Source organism: Humulus lupulus, chromosome 2, assembly GCF_963169125.1.
Source record: "Humulus lupulus chromosome 2, drHumLupu1.1, whole genome shotgun sequence".
In the NCBI taxonomy this organism is placed as follows: Eukaryota; Viridiplantae; Streptophyta; class Magnoliopsida; order Rosales; family Cannabaceae; genus Humulus; species Humulus lupulus.
Window position 1 is genome coordinate 219036584 of NC_084794.1, and position 23554 is coordinate 219060137.

At 37.6% G+C, this 23554-nt stretch overlaps 1 non-coding gene across 1 annotated transcript; it reads right to left on the reverse strand.

Moving 5' to 3' along the window:
- Positions 1-1880: 1880 nt before the first annotated feature.
- Positions 1881-1986, reverse strand: LOC133820788 (small nucleolar RNA R71). The gene has a single exon (XR_009887187.1). It is a non-coding gene; the product is annotated as a small nucleolar RNA R71 (small nucleolar RNA).
- Positions 1987-23554: the final 21568 nt, after the last annotated feature.

The following is a 23554-nucleotide window of genomic DNA, read 5'->3' on the forward strand; positions in this document are numbered from 1 at the left end:
GGGGAGACATGTGGCATGTCATTAATTGACTTATCAAAGGGTGGTGAGGTGGAAAAAACCAGAGTTTTGGGGTGCTTTTTAGAGGAGAAAATTATGGAAGAATAGTGTGTCTCACGTGGGAGGCTTGGAGGGCATTTTTGGCACATGAGAAAAGAGGGTTGTGTACCCTAGCTAAAGAAAAAGCAAGGACAACCTCCATTACCCAAGGGAGCCATCTATTAGAGAGAGAAGCACAAACTACAAGAGAGATCATCAGTACAAAGAACGAAAAAGAAGAAGGAAGAAGAGGAAAAGAAGAGAAGATTGATTCCATCATCATTTTTGGGCTATTTCTTCTCCTTTGTTATTTCTTTCCTATTTTCCTTTAGTATTTGGTGTTTGAACTCCCATGGATAGATTTATTTTTGTTTTTGTGTTTCTTATTTTAGCCATGGATTAGATATTTTGAAGCCTGGATTATTAATGAACTCTATGTCTTAGTTCTTAATTTCTAGCACTTTATCTTAGCATTTTACCCATTTGTTCATTCAAATGTGCTTATTGAGGATTTCTTGTTGTTAATTGGCCACCAATGGTAAGATATTGCGTTATATTTGTGCTGGGAAGTTTGAATATAATGGATAGATTTGAATGACACAAATGGATAATCTTGTTAGGTTATGTTTGTGAATAGCATAAGAATGTGTTATTTACCTTGTGTAACAATTATGAATTAATGTTTAATTTTGGGTTCTTAAACTTGATTGGCATAAGAATATGTTAAATTAGGTTAAAGAATTAATACTGTAGGGTTTGGAAAAGTTCTATAAACTAATTTGGAATTCTTGTTAACTCTGGGCAATTTTGGTGAGAATTTGCTGTAGCAAAACGTACAAGTCATTTGACATAGTGAGATTTAATAATTCATGCCTATTTCAACCAATTGATTTCACCTCACTTTTAAATTGGCATTGCATTTTATTTATAAGCACTTTTAATTGATTCCAAGTAGTGTTAGTTTACAAAATCAATACAAATTAATTTGGTTACTTTTGTAATTGTTTGGTAATTAATTTGCACATTTATTTTTAATTTGCAATGTTGGTGGAGATGATCTCAAATATTTATCACTTTATTACTTGTTTTGTGATTGTGTATACTTGCACATAATTGATCGAAAAATATCACAAGTTTTTGGCGCCGTTGCACTGAAATTAAAATTTTGTGTATTATTAATTACTTTGATATTTGTTTTTTTTTTAGTTTGGACTAATTTTGTTTGCTTGATCTTGTGCTTTGCCAGATTGATTCCGTTGCATGAACGAACATCAAGACTTTGAGCTAGCTCCTATTGATCTTGTGATTGAACGTACATTTCGAAGAAGGCTAAGGGAACAACGGGATCAACTTCACCTTGCTATGGCTCAAGAAGGTGAAGGGGTTGAGGAAATTAGAGCTCAACCTATGCTTAATGCGGTTGTTGGAGTTATTAATGAAGCAGCCAATGCTTTGAACGTCGCTAATGCTATTGTTATGGCCGATAATAGAGAGAGGGACATAAGGGAGTACGCAAACCCAATATTTAATGAGCTAAATCCTGGTATTGTTAGGCCTGAAATTCAAGCATCTCAATTTGAGTTGAAGCCCGTGATGTTCCAAATGTTGCAGACAGTAGATCAATTTAATGGGTTGCGTACAGAGGATCCTCATCTCCTTCTTCGTTCATTTTTGCAGGTAAGCGATTCTTTCAAGTTGCAAGGCGTTACTAAAATTGTTCCCTTTTTTTCTAAGGGACAGAGCTAGAGCTTGACTCAATACACTTCCTTCTGACTAGGTATCTACATGGAATGAGCTAGTTGAGAAATTTTTTATGAAGTATTTTCCTCCAACAAAAAATGCTAAGTTTCAGAATGAGATTATTTCTTTTCAACAGTTGGAGGATGAGTCTGTGTGTGATGCTTGGGAGAGGTTCAAAGAGTTATTGAGGAAGTGCTCATATCATGGTATTCCGCATTGCATTCAAATGGAGACTTTTTACAATGGTCTCAATGCCTCCACACACATCGTTTTGGATGCTTCGACAAATAGGGCTATTCTTTCTAAGTCTTACAATGAAGCATTTGAGATTTTGGAGCAGTTTGCCAAAAATAATTACCAATGGTCTAATGCAAGAGCCCCAATGGGAAGGAAAGTAGCAGGTATTCATGAAGTCGATGCTATGACAGCTTTGACCGCTCAAGTTTCATCTATGACCAACCTTTTGAAGACCATGGGTATGGGGAGTAACTTACAACCAACTCCTATGGGCCAAGTAGCGAATGTTTCTTGTGTTTATTGTGGAGGAGGGCACACATTTGATAGTTGTCCTTCTAATCTCGTTTTGATTTGTTACTTGGGGAATCAAAATGACAATCGCAACAATCCATATTCCAACTCTTACAATCCGAGTTGGAGGAATCATCCAAACTTTTCTTGGGGAGGTCAAGAAGCTAGTTCAAGTGGTGCAACCATTCCAAACAAGCCTACTTATCCACCATATTTTTCTCAACAACAACAACTAAGAGCTCAAACTCCTCCTCCACAAGTTTCTCAAACAAGCTCTTTGGAGAATTTGATGAAAGAGTATATGGCCAAGAATGATGCAGTGATTCAAAGTCAAGCAACATCTTTGAGGAACCTAGAGATTCAAATGGGACAACTAGCCAATGAGTTAAGGAATAGACCACAAGGCACCTTGCCTAGTGATACCGAAAATCCAAGAAGAGATTGCAAGGCAGTCACCCTTGAGGAGTGGTAAAAATCTAGAGTAGAATGAGGAGAAATCTAAGAGAAAGAATGAGCCCACTTCAATCAAAAGTAATGTGGAAAAGGAGAAAAGAGTTGGAATTTCGAATATTTCAAAAGCTGATCCAGAAGAAAATGCTGCAGCAAATTTCTCGACAAAATGCATCAGAGAAGCTAATTAGCAAGCCACCTCCACCATTTCCTCAATGATTCAAAAGCAGCAACAATATAGCCAATTTCAGAGATTTTTAGATGTTTTGAAGCAACTCCACATCAACATACCTTTGGTGGAAGCTTTGGAACAAATGTCCAACTATGTGAAGTTCTTGAAGGATATTTTGACAAAGAAGAGGAGGCTTGGTGAATTTGAAACGGTAGCTTTGACTAAAAGTTGTAGTGCTATTTTGAAGATAAAATTCCCTCCTAAGTTGAAGGATTCGGGCAGTTTCACAATTCCAATTTCTATTGGGGGATGAGAAGTTGGTAAAGCTCTTTGTGATTCCATCATCATTTATGGGCTATTTCTTCTCCTTTGTTATTCTTTCTTATTTTCTTTTAGTAGTTGGTGTTTGAACTCCCATAGACGGATTTCATTTTATATTTTTTTATCTTATTTTAGCCATGAATTAGATATTTTGAGGCTTGGATTATTAATGAACTCTATGTCTTAGTTCTTAATTTCTAGCACTTTATCTTAGCAATTTAACCATTTGTTCATTCAAATATGCTTATTGATGATTTCTTGTTGTTGATTGGACACCAATGGCAAGATATTGAGTTATATTTGTGTTGGGAAGTTTGAATATAATGGATAGATTTGAATGACACAAGTGGATAATCTTGTTAGGTTATGTTTGTGAATAGCATAGGAATGTGTTATTTACCTTGTGTAACAATTATGAATTGCTGTTTAAGTCTGAGTTCTTAAACTTAATTGGCATAGGAATATGGTTAAATTAAGTGAAAGAATTAATACCATAAGATTTGGAAAAATTCTATGAACTAATTTGGAATTCTTGTTAACTCTGGGAAATTTTGGTTGAGGTTTTGCTGTAGCAAAACGTACAAGTCATTTGACATAGAGGATTTGATAATTCAAGCCTATTTCGACCAATTAATTTTACCTCACTTTTAAATTGGCATTGCAGTTTATTTTAAGCACTTTTAATTGATTCCAAGTGTGTTAGTTTACAAAATCATCATAAATGAATTTGGTTACTTTTGCAATTGTTCGATAATTAATTTGTGCATTTAGTTTTAATTTGCAATCTCTGTGGAGACGATCTCGAATATTTAATCACTTTATTACTTTTTTTTTGTGAATGTGTATACTTGCACATATTTGATCAAATTAAATCACAACAAGAAAGATTAATGCTTTAGGTTCTGAGGACCTCTAGGAACCAAGCAAAGACGATTGCTCAAGGTTCCAAGGACCTCTAGGAATAAGGTTCCGAGGACCTCTAGGAACCGAGCAAGGACGATTGCTCAAGGTTATGAGGAACTCTAGGAACCAAGAAAGATGATTGATCCAGGTTTCGAGCTCAAAGTTCTGAGGACCTCTAGAAACCAAGCAAGATGAATTCTCCAGGCTCTGAGGACCTCTAGGAACCAAGCAAAGACGATTGCTCAAAGGTTCCGAGGACCTTTAGGAACCAAGCAAGGACGATTGCTCAAGGTTCCGAGGACCTCTAGGAACAAAGCAAGATGAATGTTCAAGGTTCTAAGGATCTCGAGGAATCAAGCAATAACAATATTTTTCCTTAGGCAGGTTCCAATAACTGAGCACACCTTTGGAAATGGGTTCCCATATCCGACCTGCCTCATATGCGCATATCTGAGGTTATTCACCAATGTGTGGGAGCTGATGAGTCGATCCGTTCGCTACTCTAGCGATATGTCTGAGATATCGCCAAACAGAGATGGTTTGGGAAAGCTAGTCTTTGGAGTGAATTTCAGTGACACCAATGTCTTTTTCCCTGAGCCTATCTCTCAATGAAAGCACCAAAATATTGACTCGTTTTTTCGTTAACTCGTCCAATACCCAACGAATAATATTGAGAAGATGTGTGAGAGCTAAATAAAGTATATGAGATGTTTCTAGTGTCCATAAATAGTGGATAGAGAGAGAGAGAGAGAGAGAGAGAGTTTTATAGTGGTTCAGCCCCCAAAAAATGGCCTACATCCACTTAGTCACTATCATTGATCTTGCAAGCTATGGATTACATTTGTATTTAGCTATTTTGCTCTATTGAAGATGGAAAACTCTCTCTGTAAAAAGTTGCCGCCTCTTTTTCCTCTCTGATTTCTTGGTCCCTGCTTCTCTTATTTATATTGAAGAGTTAGAGTTACATTTGAGTGTGGGCTTAAGTTATTGGGCTTGGCCTAAAAATTATATAAACTTACCAGTAACTAAACCTTAGGCATGATTTGGGCCGATGGGTAGTGACACTCCAAAAATAGGTATAACACATAGTAAATCAAATTCTCACCAGTGCAAAAAATGCGATAATCTCTCTTTGCTTCAAATATATTGTTGTTCTTGTACACACGATCTAGGAGTTCATCTATCAACACTAGATGAGCTAGTTCAATTGTAAAAGTAGCCAAATGATCAAAGTGGTTAGTAACCACAATCAAATAAATACACGACCATTAGTCAGTGTTATAATTGGTTGAATCACTTAAGTTCAGGTCATTACATGTGGCATTCACTCTATTGGACATTAGTTACTTTCATTAGTTAAAGTTCTATTCCATTACTTGATGCTAGCTATATATAGGTGGAGTTAGATACTTTTAACTATGAGTTTTTTGAGTTGTGAATATTAACGTGAATCAGAGAGAAGCAAATTGTGAGATTGGGCTTGTTCAGTGTGAGAGAAAGTTATCCTTTCTTCAACTTATTAGCAATATTGTAAAGGAGCGAGACTCATCCGGTCTTACGTTGATTCAGTGGTGTTTCTATTCAATCATTTGATCAATAATAGAAGCTCAAGCACTTGTGGCTATTCTGGTCGTGGACGTAGACTCTGAAAAGAGTTGAACCACATGTGTGTTTTTTTGTTCTTTATTTTGATTTAAATTTTTTTGTGCGTGTATTGTAAAATTCTTGAGAATTGATTCCTTGTTTTGTTCTATTCTTGTTAAGGTGATCATTCCACAACAAGTGGTGTTAAGAGCTCAGGTTCAATTAGTGTTCAAGAACAACTTCAAGTTTAAAGATATCTTTCAAGAATGGCATCGACAAAATTCGAAGTCAACAAGTGTAACGAGGCCATCGACTTCAGTTTGTGGAGGATCAAAATGAAAGCACTCTTGAAGCTTCAGGGAATTGTAGAAGCAATAGATAAAGATGCACTCGATGGACTCAGTGGTGGCAAGAAAAAGTTCAAGGATACATAGTCAAAGGCTCACAATGCCTTATTACTTCGTTTGGGAGATAAGGTTTTGAGGGAGGTTTCAGAAGAGGACACTGTTTTGGGGTTGTGGAGCAAATTAACATCAATTTACGTGAAGAAATCTTTTGGCAATAACCTTTACCTAAAGAAGAAACTCTATATGCTAAGAATAGATGACACCAAAGAGTTGAGAAAGCATTTAGTTGATTTTAATAAATAATTTATTGATTTGAACAATATTGGAGACAAAATTGAAGAGGAAGATCAACCATCATTCTACTCAGTTCTTTACCAAAGTTCTATGAGCATTTTGTGGACATGATAGTTTATGGCAAAGATACATTGACAATGTCTGTAACGTCCTGAATTGCTAATAAAGCTTAGTGTCTTGATTAGTGTGCCAGAAATGTATAATTGGAATTGTATGTGAGATTAATTGAATATATGTGTGATTATGTGGCATACATGATTTATATAGTGATATGAATATATATATATACATGTTTATGTGTATTAAATATGCATGTGAGTCCGTTCTTGTTAATAAGGACATATTTGTAATTTTGACCCGTTGAGGGTATAAATGTAACTACATGTGTTATATGATTGAGACCACATTTTTTTTTTTTGATGAAACCAAAAATATATTGAACCACAAGCCAATTACAAAAACAAGCTCAAAAAGAGCCCCTCTAGCCGAGGATTACATGAGATTAATTTTCTCAAGGAAAGTTACATCTTTGCTTTTCAACTTAGCTCTAGACAAATTATCAATTCTAGCTTTCAAGAAATTTTGCAACAAAGAAACAACGATAAAGAACAGAAATTAAACAGGCAATGGTTTATGTTCCACCAAATCATATACACTGAAGCAGCTAAACCAGCTGCTAACACTTTTTGCTGCATACCCTTCGCTTCCCCACCATCCAAGTAACCCAGTCTTTAAAGTGAACTGGCCAGATATCCCAGCCCAGCCATTCAGCAACTCGGCATCTCACCAGTTGAGAGAACTGGCACTGAAAGAACAGATGTTCATGGCTCTCCTGCTGCAATTTGCAAGTAGGACACAAGTCAGATGGCAGTTGTATATGACATTTTAATAAATTGTCTCTGGTTAACAAATGCCTCAAAGTAGCTTGCCAAAGGATAAATCGATGCTTGGGCAAAGTCAGATTACACCAAACCACATGAGCAAAAGGAGCCCTTTCCTTGTTAAGCAACTGCACATAAAGCTTGCTGATATTCATCTTGTTGTTCGTAGCTGCTTTTTCCAACATCTCACCATTGATGACAGATTTCAAGTTAATTAGCTTACGCCAATACCAGCTCACATCTGGCTGAAATTTGTACTCCCAAATATTTTGCCCTTTAAGATAAATGGTATCTATCCATTTCACCCAAAGAATATCCTGTTTAGAGGAAATAGCCCAAATATATTTAGCTAGTAGCACCATATTCCACTTGGCCCCTTCCCAATACCCCCCAAGTGTTTAGGAAGGCAAACTTGATCCCAAGCCATGAGGTGAAGTTTGCTTCTATTTTCATTTCGACTGCTGGTCCCCCAAATAAACTTCCTGCAAATATGATAGTAATAACACTCTTTGGGAGAAGGAAAATACTCATCCAAAAAGCTCTAATTCCCAATAAAACAGAGTGTATAAGTTGAGCTTTTCCAGTAAAGGATAAATGTCTACTAGACCAATGATGTAATTTCAAATGAATCTTCTTTATTATAGTAGCACAATCCCCTGCTTTCCACTTTGTAGGTCTCAGAGGAACTCCAAGGTATTTTAGAGGGAAATCACCTTCAGTATAATGAAGATCCTTCATAATTTCGTTGGTCTCTTTCTCAGTCAAACCCCCAAAGTAAACTCGAGATTTCTCCAAATTGGCTGTTAAACCAGAAACACCACTAAATGATTTAAAACAATCTTGAATAACCTGAACTGAAGCATTAGTGCCCTTACAAAAAAGCACCAAGTCATCCGCAAAACACAGGCTCACCAAATTCAGCTTCTTACATCTAGGGTGAAATCTAAAATCCTTATTCTGAGTAGCTTGAATGAGTAGTCTAGTAAAATACTCCATAACAAGAACAAATAACAGAGGAGACATCAGGTCCTCTTGTCTAAGTCCCTGCCTACCAGTAAAGCAACCTTGCACTCTTCCATTCATCAAGATTGAATAGGACGAATCCTTTAAACAAATCATAATCCAATTAATAAACTAACCCGGGAAATAGAAGGCTGCAAGAATATCCTCTAAACATTGCCAATCAATTGAATCATAAGCCTTACTTAGATCAACTTTCATCACACATCTAGGAGAGATATGCTTCCTCTTATACCCTTTAAGGATGTCCTGAAAAATAAGGATGTTATGAGCTAAAAGTCTATCCCTAACAAAAGCTCCTTGATTTTGGTGGATTAACAGTGGAAGGATCACATTCAATCTACCACAAATCATATTTGAAATACATTTATACAATGTATTGTAGCAAGCTATGGACCTAGAATCCACCGCCTTAGTCAGATTTTCAACTTTAGGAATCAATGACAACATAGCATTATTGAGGCCTTTAGGAAGTGTACCCTGCTGAAAAAACCCAAAATTGCATCTGAAATATCATCACCAATCTCATTCCACATTACTTTGAAAAAACCCAAACCATAACCATCCGGACCCGGACTCTTGATTGAACCAATGCTAAACATAGCAGTTTTTACATCCTTCTTAGTAAATGGGTTTATTAACGCTAGCTGTTGCTCTAAAGAAAGGATATTACCATGCATAAAACACTCCTTTTGAATAGAACCCAAAGTCTTACTTTGACTGCCCAAAACACTCGGAAAATGATGTAAAAAGTGAGCCACTACATCCTCATACTTATCAACTATCTGACCATTATTAGTAACAAAAGAGGTTATTCGATTTAATTCCTTTCGCTGTTTCAAACAAGCATGAAAATATGCTGTATTATCATCCCCAAATCTGAGCCAATTGACTTTGCTTCTTTGTCTAAGGTAACTGTCATAGAACCTGGAATGCTGAACCAGATTACCAAACACTTTTTGTTCCTCAGCTTGAAACTCAGCAGAGTGAGGATCTTGCTGAAGCTGGAAATGAGCATGATTGTAACTTTCCTTAGCTACTTGAAACTTGTGTTCAACATCACCAATCTCGTTCTTATTAAATTGCCTCAGTACATGGGTTAGGCTCTTAAGCTTCACCATAACTCTGTCTAACCCATGAGTAGCTACTGGTTTGTTCCAACTTTGCATAATAGTAGTTTTGAACCCTTCATGTTCAATCCACATGTTAAAGAATCTAAAAGGCTTAAAACCAGTATTCACCTCAGTCATTGCCTTAATAAGACAAAAACAGTGATCTGAAAAAGATGTCCCAATTTATAACAGCTACCGAATCAGGAAAAAGATCTATCCACTCTTAATTCTTAAAAATACGGTCTAATTTAGAGTAAATTCTTGCCCCATCAGCTTGGTTATTAGTCCAAGTATAATGAGAGCCAATAGACCAAAGTTCATCAGCCAAACCCAAAGATTTCCACCTTTGAGCATCAACAATTTCAGCTGCAGAAACAGGACGACCCCCAATTCTATCATCAAAATAAAAAACTGAGTTAAAATCCCCTGCCATTAACAAGGTGTAACTGGAAACTTAAGGCAAGATAAGTCATGCCACAACTGAACTCTTTCCAGAATTGTGTTTCTACCATAAACAAATGTCACACAACACTCTCTATTCGACAGTAACTCCTTAATAAAAGTATGAATATATTGGTCACTCTCTTGCAAAACTTCCACTGACAGAATATTACTCTTCCAAACCAGCAAGATTCTACCCTCACTATTAATCCCTTTATAACAGTTCCATCCATCAAAATATCTACCCATCATCTCCTCCAAATTAGCTCCCCTTAATTTGGTCTCAAGAAAAGCACCCAAACCAATTTTATTAAGCCTACAGAAAGCACTGAGGGATCTCTGTTTTTCCCTCTTATTCAGACCTCGAACATTCCAGCTAAGAATGTGGCACTCCCCCATTTGACTTTTTTTCTGCAATGATAGCCAATTTCGAACCCTCCAACCGCTTGTCCTATAGAACACTATAAGTGTTTCTCCATTTATTTGGACCCTTGGTAGCCAACATCTTCATCCCACCCATTTTCTTAGGTGTGATCCAATCCTCCTCATGATCTGTATTTCTGTCAGCTGTTTCCCTGTCCCCATCTACCTGAACTTTCTTGGACATTTGATCAGTTACCACATCAACAACATCTGTTTTCAACTGAACGCTAGAACTCTCCATAGGGCCATCTTTCTGTTTAGCCTTGGAACCAGATTCAACAGTTGGCTCTGAATTATTTGTGCCATTATGCATCTCAGAAGAATTGACCAGATTTTCTCCTTCAGATTTCTTTTCTTTTGGTCTCCAAATCTCCCCCTTTTTCCTGTTACATAAAGACTCAGTATGGCCATAAACCTTGCAATTCTTACACTGTGTTGGCAGCCATTCAAACTCAACAAATTGCTCCCTTAATTGACCTCTTTCATTCAAAAATTGAATAGACTTAGGAATCTCATACGTCAATCTCCACTAATACCCTGGAAAATTGCATCATAGATCGATCCTTTGTAACCTTGTCCACAAGAATTGGTTTCCCAAGAGTACTCACCAAAGCACTCAAACATTTGGTTCCCCAATATTGTAAACCCAACCCAGGTAATCTCACCCAAACAGGAACAGATTTGACTAACCTCATGTGATCTAATTCAGTGGTCCACGGTCTCACAATGACTGGTTTCTATCAAAATGCAAAACCCCATTCTCTAACACCAAGTCTCTAGTGACTTCATCTTTGAATTTAACAAGTGTATGGCCTGCATTTAACCTCGCAATCCTCTCAATACCCAGTTTACCCCACATTCTCTTTATGAAACCTTCAAAGACTGCAAAAGGGGGGTTGGCTCCTAAAACCATACAAACCACAGCTGAGTTCCAGATAGATGCTTCAACAGCAATTTCCTCCAAATCCACCTGACCAATTCGATGGCCATCTTGAACTAATGGTTCTTCAAATTGCAATCGTGCACCTCCTTGGTTCAGTAACAATGCTCTAAATGAGGACCACTTATCTTTGGCCTGATTTAGAAAATCATTGTTGCTCTCTTCTTGCTCACTCCATTTCAGACCAGATTCGTAAACCCCAGTCCTATCCATATTCAGATCTCTAGTTATCGATCCTCCAATCTCAGGAAAATCAGCCATAGTGTCTTTGAATATTTCCTCCATCTCATTCGAAGGTTCTTCATCATCAATAGCTAACTTTTCTCCACCCAATTCCTCAGTCCCTGGTGCTTCCTTCCCCTTGTCAATCATAGCAGGCTTCTGGTGAACTTTCTTGTGCCTCACCATGGAGAAGCTAGAGAGAAACCTCACGCCTTATTTATTGTTTTTCGAGACCACATTATTATGTGTATATATTTGCGATATTCGGTTCGAGGCGATCCTAGTGAACGGGTTAGCTAGAAAGTCACAACGAGGTTAACTACCCGGCTCAGGGTGAGCCTAGGGGTATTTTGGGAAGCTTAGTGCGTATTCGGGATTTATCGAGTAACAGGTAGTTATTTGGTGATTATTTGGGTATGTCGGGATTAATTAAGAATTTATAGGACTATTTGATGATTAGCCGGAAATGTGGCAAATGACGGTATCACGCTTGGAGACATTCAAGAGTAAGGCTTTGATTTAGGGGCCCTTTAGTCTTTTTGGTGTTAAGGGATAGGCTTGGGCAGCCTTGGGAAATTTCTAGAAATAACACCCCCAATCTCTCTCTCAACTTACATTCTCCCCCTCTCTCTCTCTCTCTCTTGAGCCTTGGGAAGCATTTGAAGTTCTTGAGGAATTGGATTAGGAAATTGAAGGCTGGAGGCTAGGATTGGTTGGGGTTCAGTTCAGGGGTCAAAATCAATATTGAGGTAAGATTTATAACCTAATTTTTGCTGTGAATTATCTGTTTAGTTTAGGTTTTGACTGAGTTTTAATTCTAGCATTGGTTATTGAGCTGTGGTAAGATTTTGGTTGGTTTTTGGGGTATAAATGATGCCCATGTTGTGTTTTGAGAGTTTTAGACTCAATTCTAGCTTTAGTACATGTTTAGGGTGAATTTTGGTGATTATGGCTCAAGGGAAAACACAGAAAAACGTTGGGGTTTCTGAGTTCGCGGGGTCGCGCCACGACTCTGTTCTTGGAGTGCTGCGACCCGCATGAACTCAGAGGCCTAAGGAGGTTCGCTGAATTGCCTTAGCACAGCGACTCTAGGTGGGTTGCGTCGCGTCACATGTCTAGGGAAATGACTTGGGAGGCTCTCTGACTTGTAGAGGGCCACGACACTTTAGGGGTAGGGCGTCATGGATCAAATAGAGGAATTTTTGGTTAAATGGGGTTTTAAGCTCGGGAACTTAAACCTAAGGGCTCGGGAAGGATACTACTACCTGGTTTAGTAGAATTCGAGGTCTCGGAGGCTAGTATGTAATTTATAAGCTTTGAATTGGTTTTTTCTTGATGATTACTATTATTGCGTTGTGACTAGGTTATAGCGCTAGGGCTCGGGAATAGGGATCGTGCTTGGGATCTCCCTAATTTATTTTCTCGGGACTCAAGGTAAGAAAACTATACCCTGGTTATGATCGGGGCTTGGACCCCTTTTAAAGAATATGACTATGACTATATGTGAGAATATGAATATAACTATATTTGAGAATATCCAGTTAGGCATGCTTGTATATGCTGCATTTGATTGTGTGTTGTGCTATCTATACGTTTGATTATATTTAATCTGAAAGTTCATCCCAAGGGAGCTGGGGCAGACATTAAGCATTCAGAACGCAGCCCGATCTAAGTGAGCCAGGCTCGACCATAAGACCAAAGGACTCGGCCTAAGTGCATCGGGCCTGAACGTCACTTAAATAAATAGAAGTGCTGATTACACTTAACAAACTGTATTGATTGTTGAGATTGGATTATGTGTTTGATTGAGTAGATTATTACTGCTATGCTTATGATTTATATTCTGTTACTTATTGAATTTGTTGATTTAAGTTTTCTTGCTGAGCCTTGGCTCACGGGTGCTATGTGGTGCAGGTACAGGAAATGGAAAGCTAGACCAGCCGTGAGTTGGAGAGTTTAGGGGTGGCGTGTACATTTGCAGCTGCTCGACCGCCACAACCGAGGGATCAATTGTAATGACCCAACTATTTCTAAGACCTTGGACCATTAAAACTACTAGACATAACTACTATTTTGATACAATCATAAGAAATAACATTCTTTATTGAAAACCCAAAATATTGTATCAAATATAAGATAATATAAAAATATAAAATGTGATAGATATGGTATGTGATCCCATTTTTTATAAAACATAAAACATAACTTTAAAATACTAATTGCAGAATTACATAAAAAACATAATTTAAAAGACTAAAAGTTAACGTCATCCTCGATCAACACGCAGTCCATTGAATCCATTCATCCTTAACACACAAGCCAAGCTGCCAAGAATCCTTCCGCCTTCCATAATCATTTTTCTGCATCAAGCTAAAAATAAAGGAGTGAGCCTAATGCCCAGCAAGGAAAAATCTACTAAAAGCATACATCATAAATCATAAACATAAGACTATAATATAAGCATACACTATAAAACATATGAATATAAAAACTTATATCATATAGGTTTACAATATTAATGGCCATTTACTCATTAACATGGCATGTGATAAACCATCTAGGTCCCTTGTCTACTAATTGAGGTAGGTTAGATCACATGGTATTATATGATAACCCATCTAGGTCCTCTACTAGTCGAGGTAGGGTAAATCATAACTTTAAACCATGAAAATGACAATCTTGGGGTTTGCTATCTAAGCAACTATAAGCCCCAAGCAATATAAAAACATTGGGGTTTGCTAGCTAAGCAACTATAAGCCCCAAGTGACATAAAAACATTGGGGTTTGCTTGCTAAGCAACTATAAGCCCCAAGGACTACAAGACATATTCATACATATATATATCATAATGTAACATAAACATATCATAACATAAAAGCACATAAAATCTATCCTATTTTCCTTACCAAAAGTCGGGATATTTGAGAACAAGAACGAGATTAGAACACTCCAATAAACCAACAGTAAAAATGGTGAGTATCTCTAAAGAATAAAGAAGAAATGAGAACTAAACCATCAAGAAGAAACTTACCAGGAAGAACCTTAAGTTTCAAGAAACTTAAATACCTAATCAAGAATCATAAACAAGAGTTAGGATCTGAGTAAAAGAAAACTAAAGAAAACTATAGAATCATAAAGAACTGAACTTAGGAATAAGAACACCTTGAATGATCTTATGGATTGATCTAAACCTCAATACCGAAATCACACTATATCTCACTTCCCAAGTGTTTAGAAAAGCTTAGAATGATAAAAATTTTAACCCAAAATCCAAGTGTTTCTCTCTATAGTAACACTAGCAACTTGGAGGCTCTGAAGACTGCTTGAAGAATTAAGAAAATGGATGAGTAGTAGGTCCTATTTATAGAGTTCAAGGAGTGAAACTAAACCCTTTTAATTTGAATAAATAAATGAATATAAAATGAGAAAGATTTGAATTTTCGTTCAACAAACGCCCAGAACTCGGTCAAAATCGTTCAAAAGCAAGTCCAAGTGGTTAAGGGTATTTTTAAATTTAAAAATCATCAACATTCAAAATCATGCCTTGGAGCCGATATATTGCCTCCCCCAAATTCCCGAGCCCCATTCGTGTGTTCGTGCAAAGTCGACGTGTTTCCCGTATCTCCCGTAGGCGATATATCGACCCCTATAGCTGCGATATATCGGCATACGTATCTCCCGTAGGAAATTGAAGGCTGGAGGCTAGGATTGGTTGGGGTTCAGTTCAGGGGTCAAAATCAATATTGAGGTAAGATTTATAACCTAATTTTTGCAGCATCATCGAGATGTGGAACACATTGTGGCTATCTGCTAGAGCTGGCAGCAGGGCTAATCTATATGCATCTGCTCCCACCTTGTCCAATATCTTAAAAGGACCTATAAACCGGGGACTAAGCTTGCCTTTCTTCCCAAACCGCTTCACACCTTTCATAGGAGATATCTTTAAGAAGACTTGATCTCCGACTTTGAATTCCACATCACGCCGCTTGGCATCCGCATAACTTTTCTGTCGGCTCTGAGCAGCAAGCATACGCATTCTAATCAGCACTACTTCATCCTGAGCTTCTCTAGCAGCTTCGGGTCCAAGAAATTTCCTTTCTCCTACCCCGTCCCAATGTAATGGCGATTGACACCTCCTTCCATATAACAACTCATAGGGTGCCATCCTGATTGTTGACTGGTAGCTATTGTTGTAGGAGAATTCTATCAGCGACAAATACTTATGCCATGATCCTCCGAAATCAAGTACACAAGCGCGCAACATATCCTCTAAAATCTGAATGGTACGCTCAGATTGACCATCGGTCTGAGGATGAAATGCCGTACTAAGACTTAACTTGGTACCCATAGCTTGCTGCAAGCTTCCCCAAAATCTCGATGTAAACACCGATCCTCTATCAGATACTATGGTCTTAGAGATTCCATGCAGCCTTACTATTTCTCGGACATACACGTCTGCGTACTGATCTGCTGTGTACGTAGTCTTGACAAGCAGGAAGTGAGATGACTTGGTTAGTCTTTCTATTACTACCTAAGCTGAGTCGTGCCGCTTATTCGTTCGTGGTAGTCCTATCACGAAATCCATGGCTATGTCTTCCCACTTCCATTCTAGGATACTTATCGGTTGCAATAAGCCTACAGGCCACTGATGTTCTGTTTTTACTTGCTGGCATACTAAGCATTTAGACACATACTCCGCTACATCTTTATTCATTCCTAGCCACCAATACAACGCCTTAAGGTCGTGAGTCATATTTTTCGACCCTGGGTGAACTGAGTATGGGGTAGTGTGCGCTTCTTCTAAAATCTTCATCTTAATCCCTTGATCATTCAGCACGCATACCCGGTCCTTATATCTCAAGAACCCCTGTCCAGATATCGAGAAATCTGTGGCCTTGCCTTCTTTAACTGCATCTATGTGAGATACTAATGTGTCACATGCCCTTGTCCGATCCGTATATCTTCTAACAGACTTGACTAGATGGAAAACTTAGCCAGTTGACCAATGACTGCTTCTATTTTGGCATTGATCAAATCTTGCTGTAGCGGCATTTCTATTCCAGCTAACGTTGCTAGACTTCCATAACTCTTCCTACTTAGCGCATCATCAACTACGTTTGCCTTTCCCGGGTGGTATAAGATTTTCCAGTCATAATCTTTCACTAATTCTAACTACCTGCGCTGCCTCATGTTGAGCTCCTTTTGTGTGAAGAAATACTTTAAGCTTTTGTGATCCGTATAAATCTCACGCCGTTCTCCATAAAGATAATGGCACCAGATTTTCAATGCAAAGACCACCGCTGCCAACTCCATATCGTGTGTTGGATAGCGTTGCTCGTATTCCTTCAGCTGCCTTGAGGCATATGCTATTACCTTGTCATTCTGCATCATCACACAACCCAAACCTTGCTTTGACGCATCACATTAGACTACAAACTTGTCGTTGGGGGTCGGTACACAAAGTACAGGTGCTGAGCATAGCTTATCCTTAAGCAACTGGAAACTTTCTTCACACTTATCCGTCCAGTTGAACCTTTCCTGTTTCCGGGTCAGGTTGGTCAGTGGAGTGGCTGTTGGGGTTTTATGCCCTAATTAAAACCCAAATTCTTTGTAATCTCATTTTATTATCAATAAAAGAATAGAAATAATTTTTTGACTTGGTTAATCACTTTGCTCACATGTTTTATTTTCATGATTATTTGTTTAGTATAAACTTCTATTAAATCCCGAGCATATAGCTAATCATATTTATAGTGACGTAATCACAGTGGAATATAAATACGATTATATGTTCAAAATAAGTTAGTCCTAAGATTAGTCAGTGCACATGATTTACACTGACTTGCCAATCTACGATATGATCTACTTACACATTACAGTGTTATGTTCTTTCTAGAACATTAGCAAAGTAGATAAGATCGGATGTATTTGTTACATCGGACATGACCGATATTGACAGTTGATAAGATAAGTAAACATACCGTTATTATCTATTCTAGTCATATCATATAGTTGACCATAGGTCAATTCAATCTCAATTCTGAGTGGATAGTATTCTAACTGATTGTATTATTTGAGTTCTTTGACTTGTTCGTTACCAGCTTACCCTACGGACTAGCCCATACTTACATCTTGGGAACTCGGTAGTATAATTGAGTGGGAGTGTTAATCATAGATATGAACATCTATAACTTCTGATGAAGAAGTGAAACGATGGTTTCCTTTTAGTTTGGTTCAAGGTGTTAAATGATAGAGATCTCATTTCAGTAATTAAATTAGTTTACTGAAATATCATTTGCAAGGAACTAAGTGTTTTAAGGATAAAATACAATGATGGGTAAAACGATATTTTAGTCCTATCTCATTGTAGACCGTCTATAGAGGATTGAGTGAAAAATATGGTTGTAACAATGGATAATTAATAGCGTATCTATATTTGTTATAGAGCGTTCTATGAATTCAAGAGTGTAATTCCGAGTCTATAGTGGAGTCACGAGGAATTAATAAGTTAGTAAATTTATTTGTTAGATTTATGATAAATTATTGGAGCTTGATTTCATAGGCCCATGGTCCCCATTGTACCTTGGATAAAATCATCTAGATAGTCTCAATTAATTGATTTAATTATCAATTAGAATTATCAAAGTTGACCAGGTTAATTTTGGTTAGTTTCATAGAGTTGTGTAATTTTGAGAAGAAAAGAGAAATTATGGCAGATTTATTAATTAAGATAAATTGGTATCTAAATTAATAAATAAGTTTAAATCAAGGTTCAAATTATAAATAATTAATTTGATGAAGGATTTAAATAATTATTTAATTAATTAAATCAATAGAAAATAATACAGGCCTTGATTTTAAGTCCAATGGGCTTATAATCAAATGGGAAATTTCACGGGCCTAAAGCCCATGATAATTTCGACCTAGGGCTTCAAATTTGCTATTATTTTATTGATTTTTTAATTAAATTAAATGGCCTAATTGAGTCTATAAAAGGAGTGCTTAGAGAGAAGTCATAACATAAGTTTAATCACTGGTTTTCTAATAGTTTTAGATTCTCTCTAAACACAAGTCATTTTCTAAGCCTCTTTGATTATTTTCTCTTCTTCTTCTCTGTATCTATCTCATTTGTTGAGAATTTCCCAAACTTGTCTAGGTGGTTCTAAGGATACATTGGAAGATTGTGAAGAAAATAGAAGATCGGTTCAGTTCCTTGGTAATACTCTGCGACAGAGAGGATACAAGAGTTAGAGAAACTGAAGGAATGACTCTTTAATTCCGCTGCGTATACTGTAAGTATTCTATTCTTTGTTTCTCTTTGAATTCAATTTTAGAAACATGTTTTAGGCTATCTCGTATTAATTTGTTTAATATTAGATATACATGAAAATAAATAAAGATTCTGTATAAGCTAATCTAACAGTGGCTATCGTTGAAAAGCCCTTTACAAACATCCGATAATAACCTGCTAGCCCCAGAAAACTTCTTACCTCTGACGCGTTCTTAGGTCTTGGCTAATCCTTCACAGCCTCTACCTTAGTTGGGTCTACTGTAAATCCATCCTTGGATACTATTTGGCCGAGGAACGCTACCTGTGAAAGCCAAAATTCGTACTTCTTGAACTTGGCGTATGGTTGATGCTCTTTCAGTCACAACATGGTCATTCTTAAATGCTCCTCGTGCTCAACTTCGTCTTTTGAGTACACCAAAATATCATCGATGAACACTACAATGAATTTGTCCAAGTAATCCTTAAATACCCTATTCATTAAATCCATAAATGCAGCTGGAGCATTGGTAAGACCAAAAGACATAACTAGAAACTCGTAATGTCCATAACGAGTTCTAAAAGCTGTCTTGGGAATATCCTCTTCCCGTACCTTGAGCTGGTGATACCCGAACAATAAATCAATCTTTGAAAACACGGTTGCTCCTCAGAATTGATCAAACAAGTCGTCAATCCGGGGTAGCGGGTACTTATTCTTAATTGTCACCTTATTCAGCTCGCGGTAATCGATACACATCCGCATGCTTCCATCCTTCTTCTTCTTCACAAATAGAACCGGTGCTCCCCATGGCGAATGTCTCAGTCTAATGAAACCCAAGTCTAAGAGTTATTGTAGGTGCGTCTTTAACTCCTTGAGTTCGGTAGGTGCCATCCAGTATGGTGCCTTTGAGATAGGCTCGGTGCCTGGTACTAGTTCGATTGTGAAGTCAATTTCCCAAGTTGGCGGCAACCCTAGCAAGTCATCAAGAAATACTTCTGGCAATTCCTTTATAATGCGGACGTCTGCAACCTTTAGTGGTGTTTCCTTTACCACATCCGTGACGCTGGCTAAGAATTCATGACATCCTTTTTCTATCATCCTCTGAGCTTTGAGAGATGAAATAAGCGGTGTCCGTAGTCCTGAAACCTTTCCCATAAAGCATAGTCTCTGACCGTCAGGAGCCTCGAACGTTACTTGCTTACGTCTGCAGTCGATGGTTGCGCCATGCCTTGCTAGCCAATCCATGCCTAGTATTATGTCGAAGTCTTTGTTCTCTAACTCTATCAGGTCTCCTTCTAGTTCTACATCCTCAATTTTGATCGGTACGTCTCGTACTATCCATGATGATAGGACTATTTCACCTGAAGGCAATTCTGTCATAAACCTAGTTCTAAATCTTTCACAAGGTTTGTCTAATTTCTCTATCATTCCTAACGAGATATACGAGTGTGTCACTTTCGAATCAAATAATACTGAGCATACATTATTGAGGAAAGGAATCTGACATGTGACTACTTTATTACTAGCTTCAGCTTCTCCTTGGGTCAAGGCAAAGATTCTGGCAGGAACCATCTTGTTGTCCCTTTTCTCTTCTGGCTTGAGCTGGGGACATTCTCTCTTCCGGTGACCTTCCTGACCACAATTGTAGAATCCCTTGGTGTTTGCACGAAACTCACCAGGATATTTCTTTTGGCACTTAGAGCACTGCGGGTATTCTACATAACCCGACCTACTACCTCCATTGTTTGTCTGTGCTCTTTTATCGTTGTCGGACTGCTTATTGTTAGGATGCCTTCTCTTCTGACCATTATTGTTGCTATGTTGATGGCTATTGTTGTGGTGGTTGTTCCGACCACTCTGAGATTGACTTTGATGTTTAGGCTCAGGCTTACTGGCCTCTTCCTTACTAACATTCGCCTAAAGCCTTTCTACTTCTATATCCGTTTCTAGAGCATCGACATAAGTAGTAGTTCCAGGGTTGGCTAGCTTAACCCCTAGCTCAATCTTTGGTTTAAGTCTTCTTACAAACTTGGTAACCCTCAGAAAATCGGTTGGGACCAGCTCTGGAGCAAACTTGGCTAGTCGATCAAATTGTTGAGCATACTCTACTACCGATAAGTTACCTTGTTTTAGACTGGTAAATTCCTCAACCCTTGTAGCGATGACTGCCGAGATGTAATATTTCTTGTGGAAGAGTTCCACAAATCTGGTCCATGTCATAGTGGCAACATCGTGAGTCTGTTGAATTAAATCCCACCATATTCTATCATCCTTCTTTAAAAGAGACGAAACGTAGGATATGCGATCCGCGTTGCCGAGGTTCATGTGCGCTAGGATCGACTCTACCTTTCTGAGCCATTCTTCCACCTTGAAGGGGTTGGTTATCCCTCCAAAGTTTGGAGCGTGTTGCTTACAAAACCGCTCGTAGATTGGCTCCATGTACTGAGCTGGGTAGGGCACATAGTTCGCCATTGGCCAAACCCCATAAGAACCTACTTGTTGGGGTGCTTGAACCGCTGGTTGAGGCTACGGTGGTGGCTGAGGCTGAGGCTGTTGGCGCTGTTGCTGAAGCAGTTCTTCCACTTGTTGCCGTAGTTAGAAAATTTCAGCAGTTTTGTCAACCAAAGGTGGCGATGCGCTTCTATTAGTAGCAGCATTGGTAGCACATGCTCCCCTTCTACGAACTGGAGGGGCTTCAATAGTCTCGTGAGTGGCGCTGGAGGCATTAGCGTTTGTGCATTTAGATCTTTTGAGTGGCATCTTCAGTGGAGTGTTAACAGTCGAGAAAAACATGTTAGAACTTACCCTAATAGGCTCTATGGCAAAGTTTAATCTAAGCAAACATAACTCGGACCTATTAGTTATGATTTCTTATGAAAAAATTATATAGCCTTCTTTATAATTAGGGGTGTGTTTCTATACTTAGAAAAATAAGTCATCTTTATTATTTCTAAGTCTATTTCTAATCATCCTATATGACTTAATTCTCAGGCTCGAAACTCGTCGTTGTTCCAAAGGTAACCATATTGAGGGAGGGCTGGGATAAGTAAAATCGTTCCCACTACTATGGCCCCCAAACTCTCAATATAGAACACGGTCCATTGATTTGTATCCACCCTCACCGAACTCAGTCATTATTTATTTATTTAAATTTATTATGATTGTAAAAAACAAAAATCAAACTCATACATGTCATTAAAAAATAACAATAATATTCATTTGGAAAAATGTTTTCACTAAGTACAATCATAAATGCAAAATAAATAAATAAAGAAATAAACTAATCTAAAAATCAGGATCTTCTACATCTGACCCTTCATCTAACATATCATCATCTATCTCCTCATAATCGTCATTATGTTGAGCCTCCGAATTCCCTCGAGGAAGATTTGCAAAGATTCTATGTTTTTGCTCATTTGTGAATTGGAATTCCATCTTAGAGGTGAACCTAAGTATGAGAAAATAATATCTCATAGCTACTGGTAATTCATCTTCATCATCTATAGTCTCCCATATTTCTTCTAAAGCTGAAATTACAGAAGGATAATCTTTAAAAGCCTAATCACTAAAATATATTGTTCTGTAGCTCTCATCATGATTTGCTTAGTAGTTTGGAGGTGAACTATCTCCTTGTGGAATAAGAGTAATCTCCGAGTGATTCATTCTAACACTCTTACTGTATTCCTTGGCTCTCTAATCCTTTTTAATGCCTTAATGGCTCAGATATCCTCATAGGTCAAGGCTCCATCCATTCTTAACTGAAAACATAAGGGCTAAAACGTTAGCAAATAACATAAACATAATAACTATAACATAAATACTTACATTAGCGATTAGATTCAGAGCTTGTGCGTGTGTATCAAGGAGAACTTCATGTATATGGGTCGTTGCTCTGATACCAACTGTAATGACCCAACTATTTCTAACACCTTGGACCATTAAAACTACTAGACATAGCAACTATTTTGATACAAACATAAGAAATAACATATCTTTATTGAAAACCCAAATTATTGTATCAAATACAAGATAATATAAAAATATAAAATGTGATAGATATGGTATGGGATCCCATTGTTTATAAAACATAAAACATAACTTTAAAATACTAATTGCGGAATTACATCAAAAACATAATTTAAAAGACTAAAAGTTAACGTCATCCTCGATCAACACGCAGTCCATTGAATCCATTCATACAAGCCAAGCTTCCAAGAATCCTTTCGCCTTCCATAATCATTTTCCTGCATCAAGCTAAAAATAAAGGAGTGAGCCTAATGCCCAGCAAGGAAAAATCTACTAAAAGCATACATCATAAATCATAAACATAAGACTATAATATAAACATACACTATAAAACATATGACTATAAAAACTTATATCATATAGGTTTACAATATTAATGGCCATTAACTCATTAACATGGCATGTGATAAACCATCTAGGTCCCCTGTCTACTAATCGAGGTAGGTTAGATCACATGGTAGTATATGATAACCCATCGAGGTCCTCTACTAGTCGAGGTAGGGTAAATCATAACTTTAAACCATGAAAATGATAATCTTGGGGTTTGCTATCTAAGCAACTATAAGCCCCAAGCAACATAAAAACATCGGGGTTTGCTAGCTAAGCAACTATAAGCCCCAAGTGACATAAAAACATTGGGGTTTGCTAGCTAAGCAACTATAAGCCCCAAGGACTACAAGACATATTCATACATATATATATATATATCATAATGTAACATAAACATATCATAACATAAAAGCACATAAAATCTATCCTATTTTCCTTACCAAAAGCCGGGATATTTGAGAACAAGAATGGGATTAGAACACTCCAATAAACCAACTAAAAAATTGTGAGTATCTC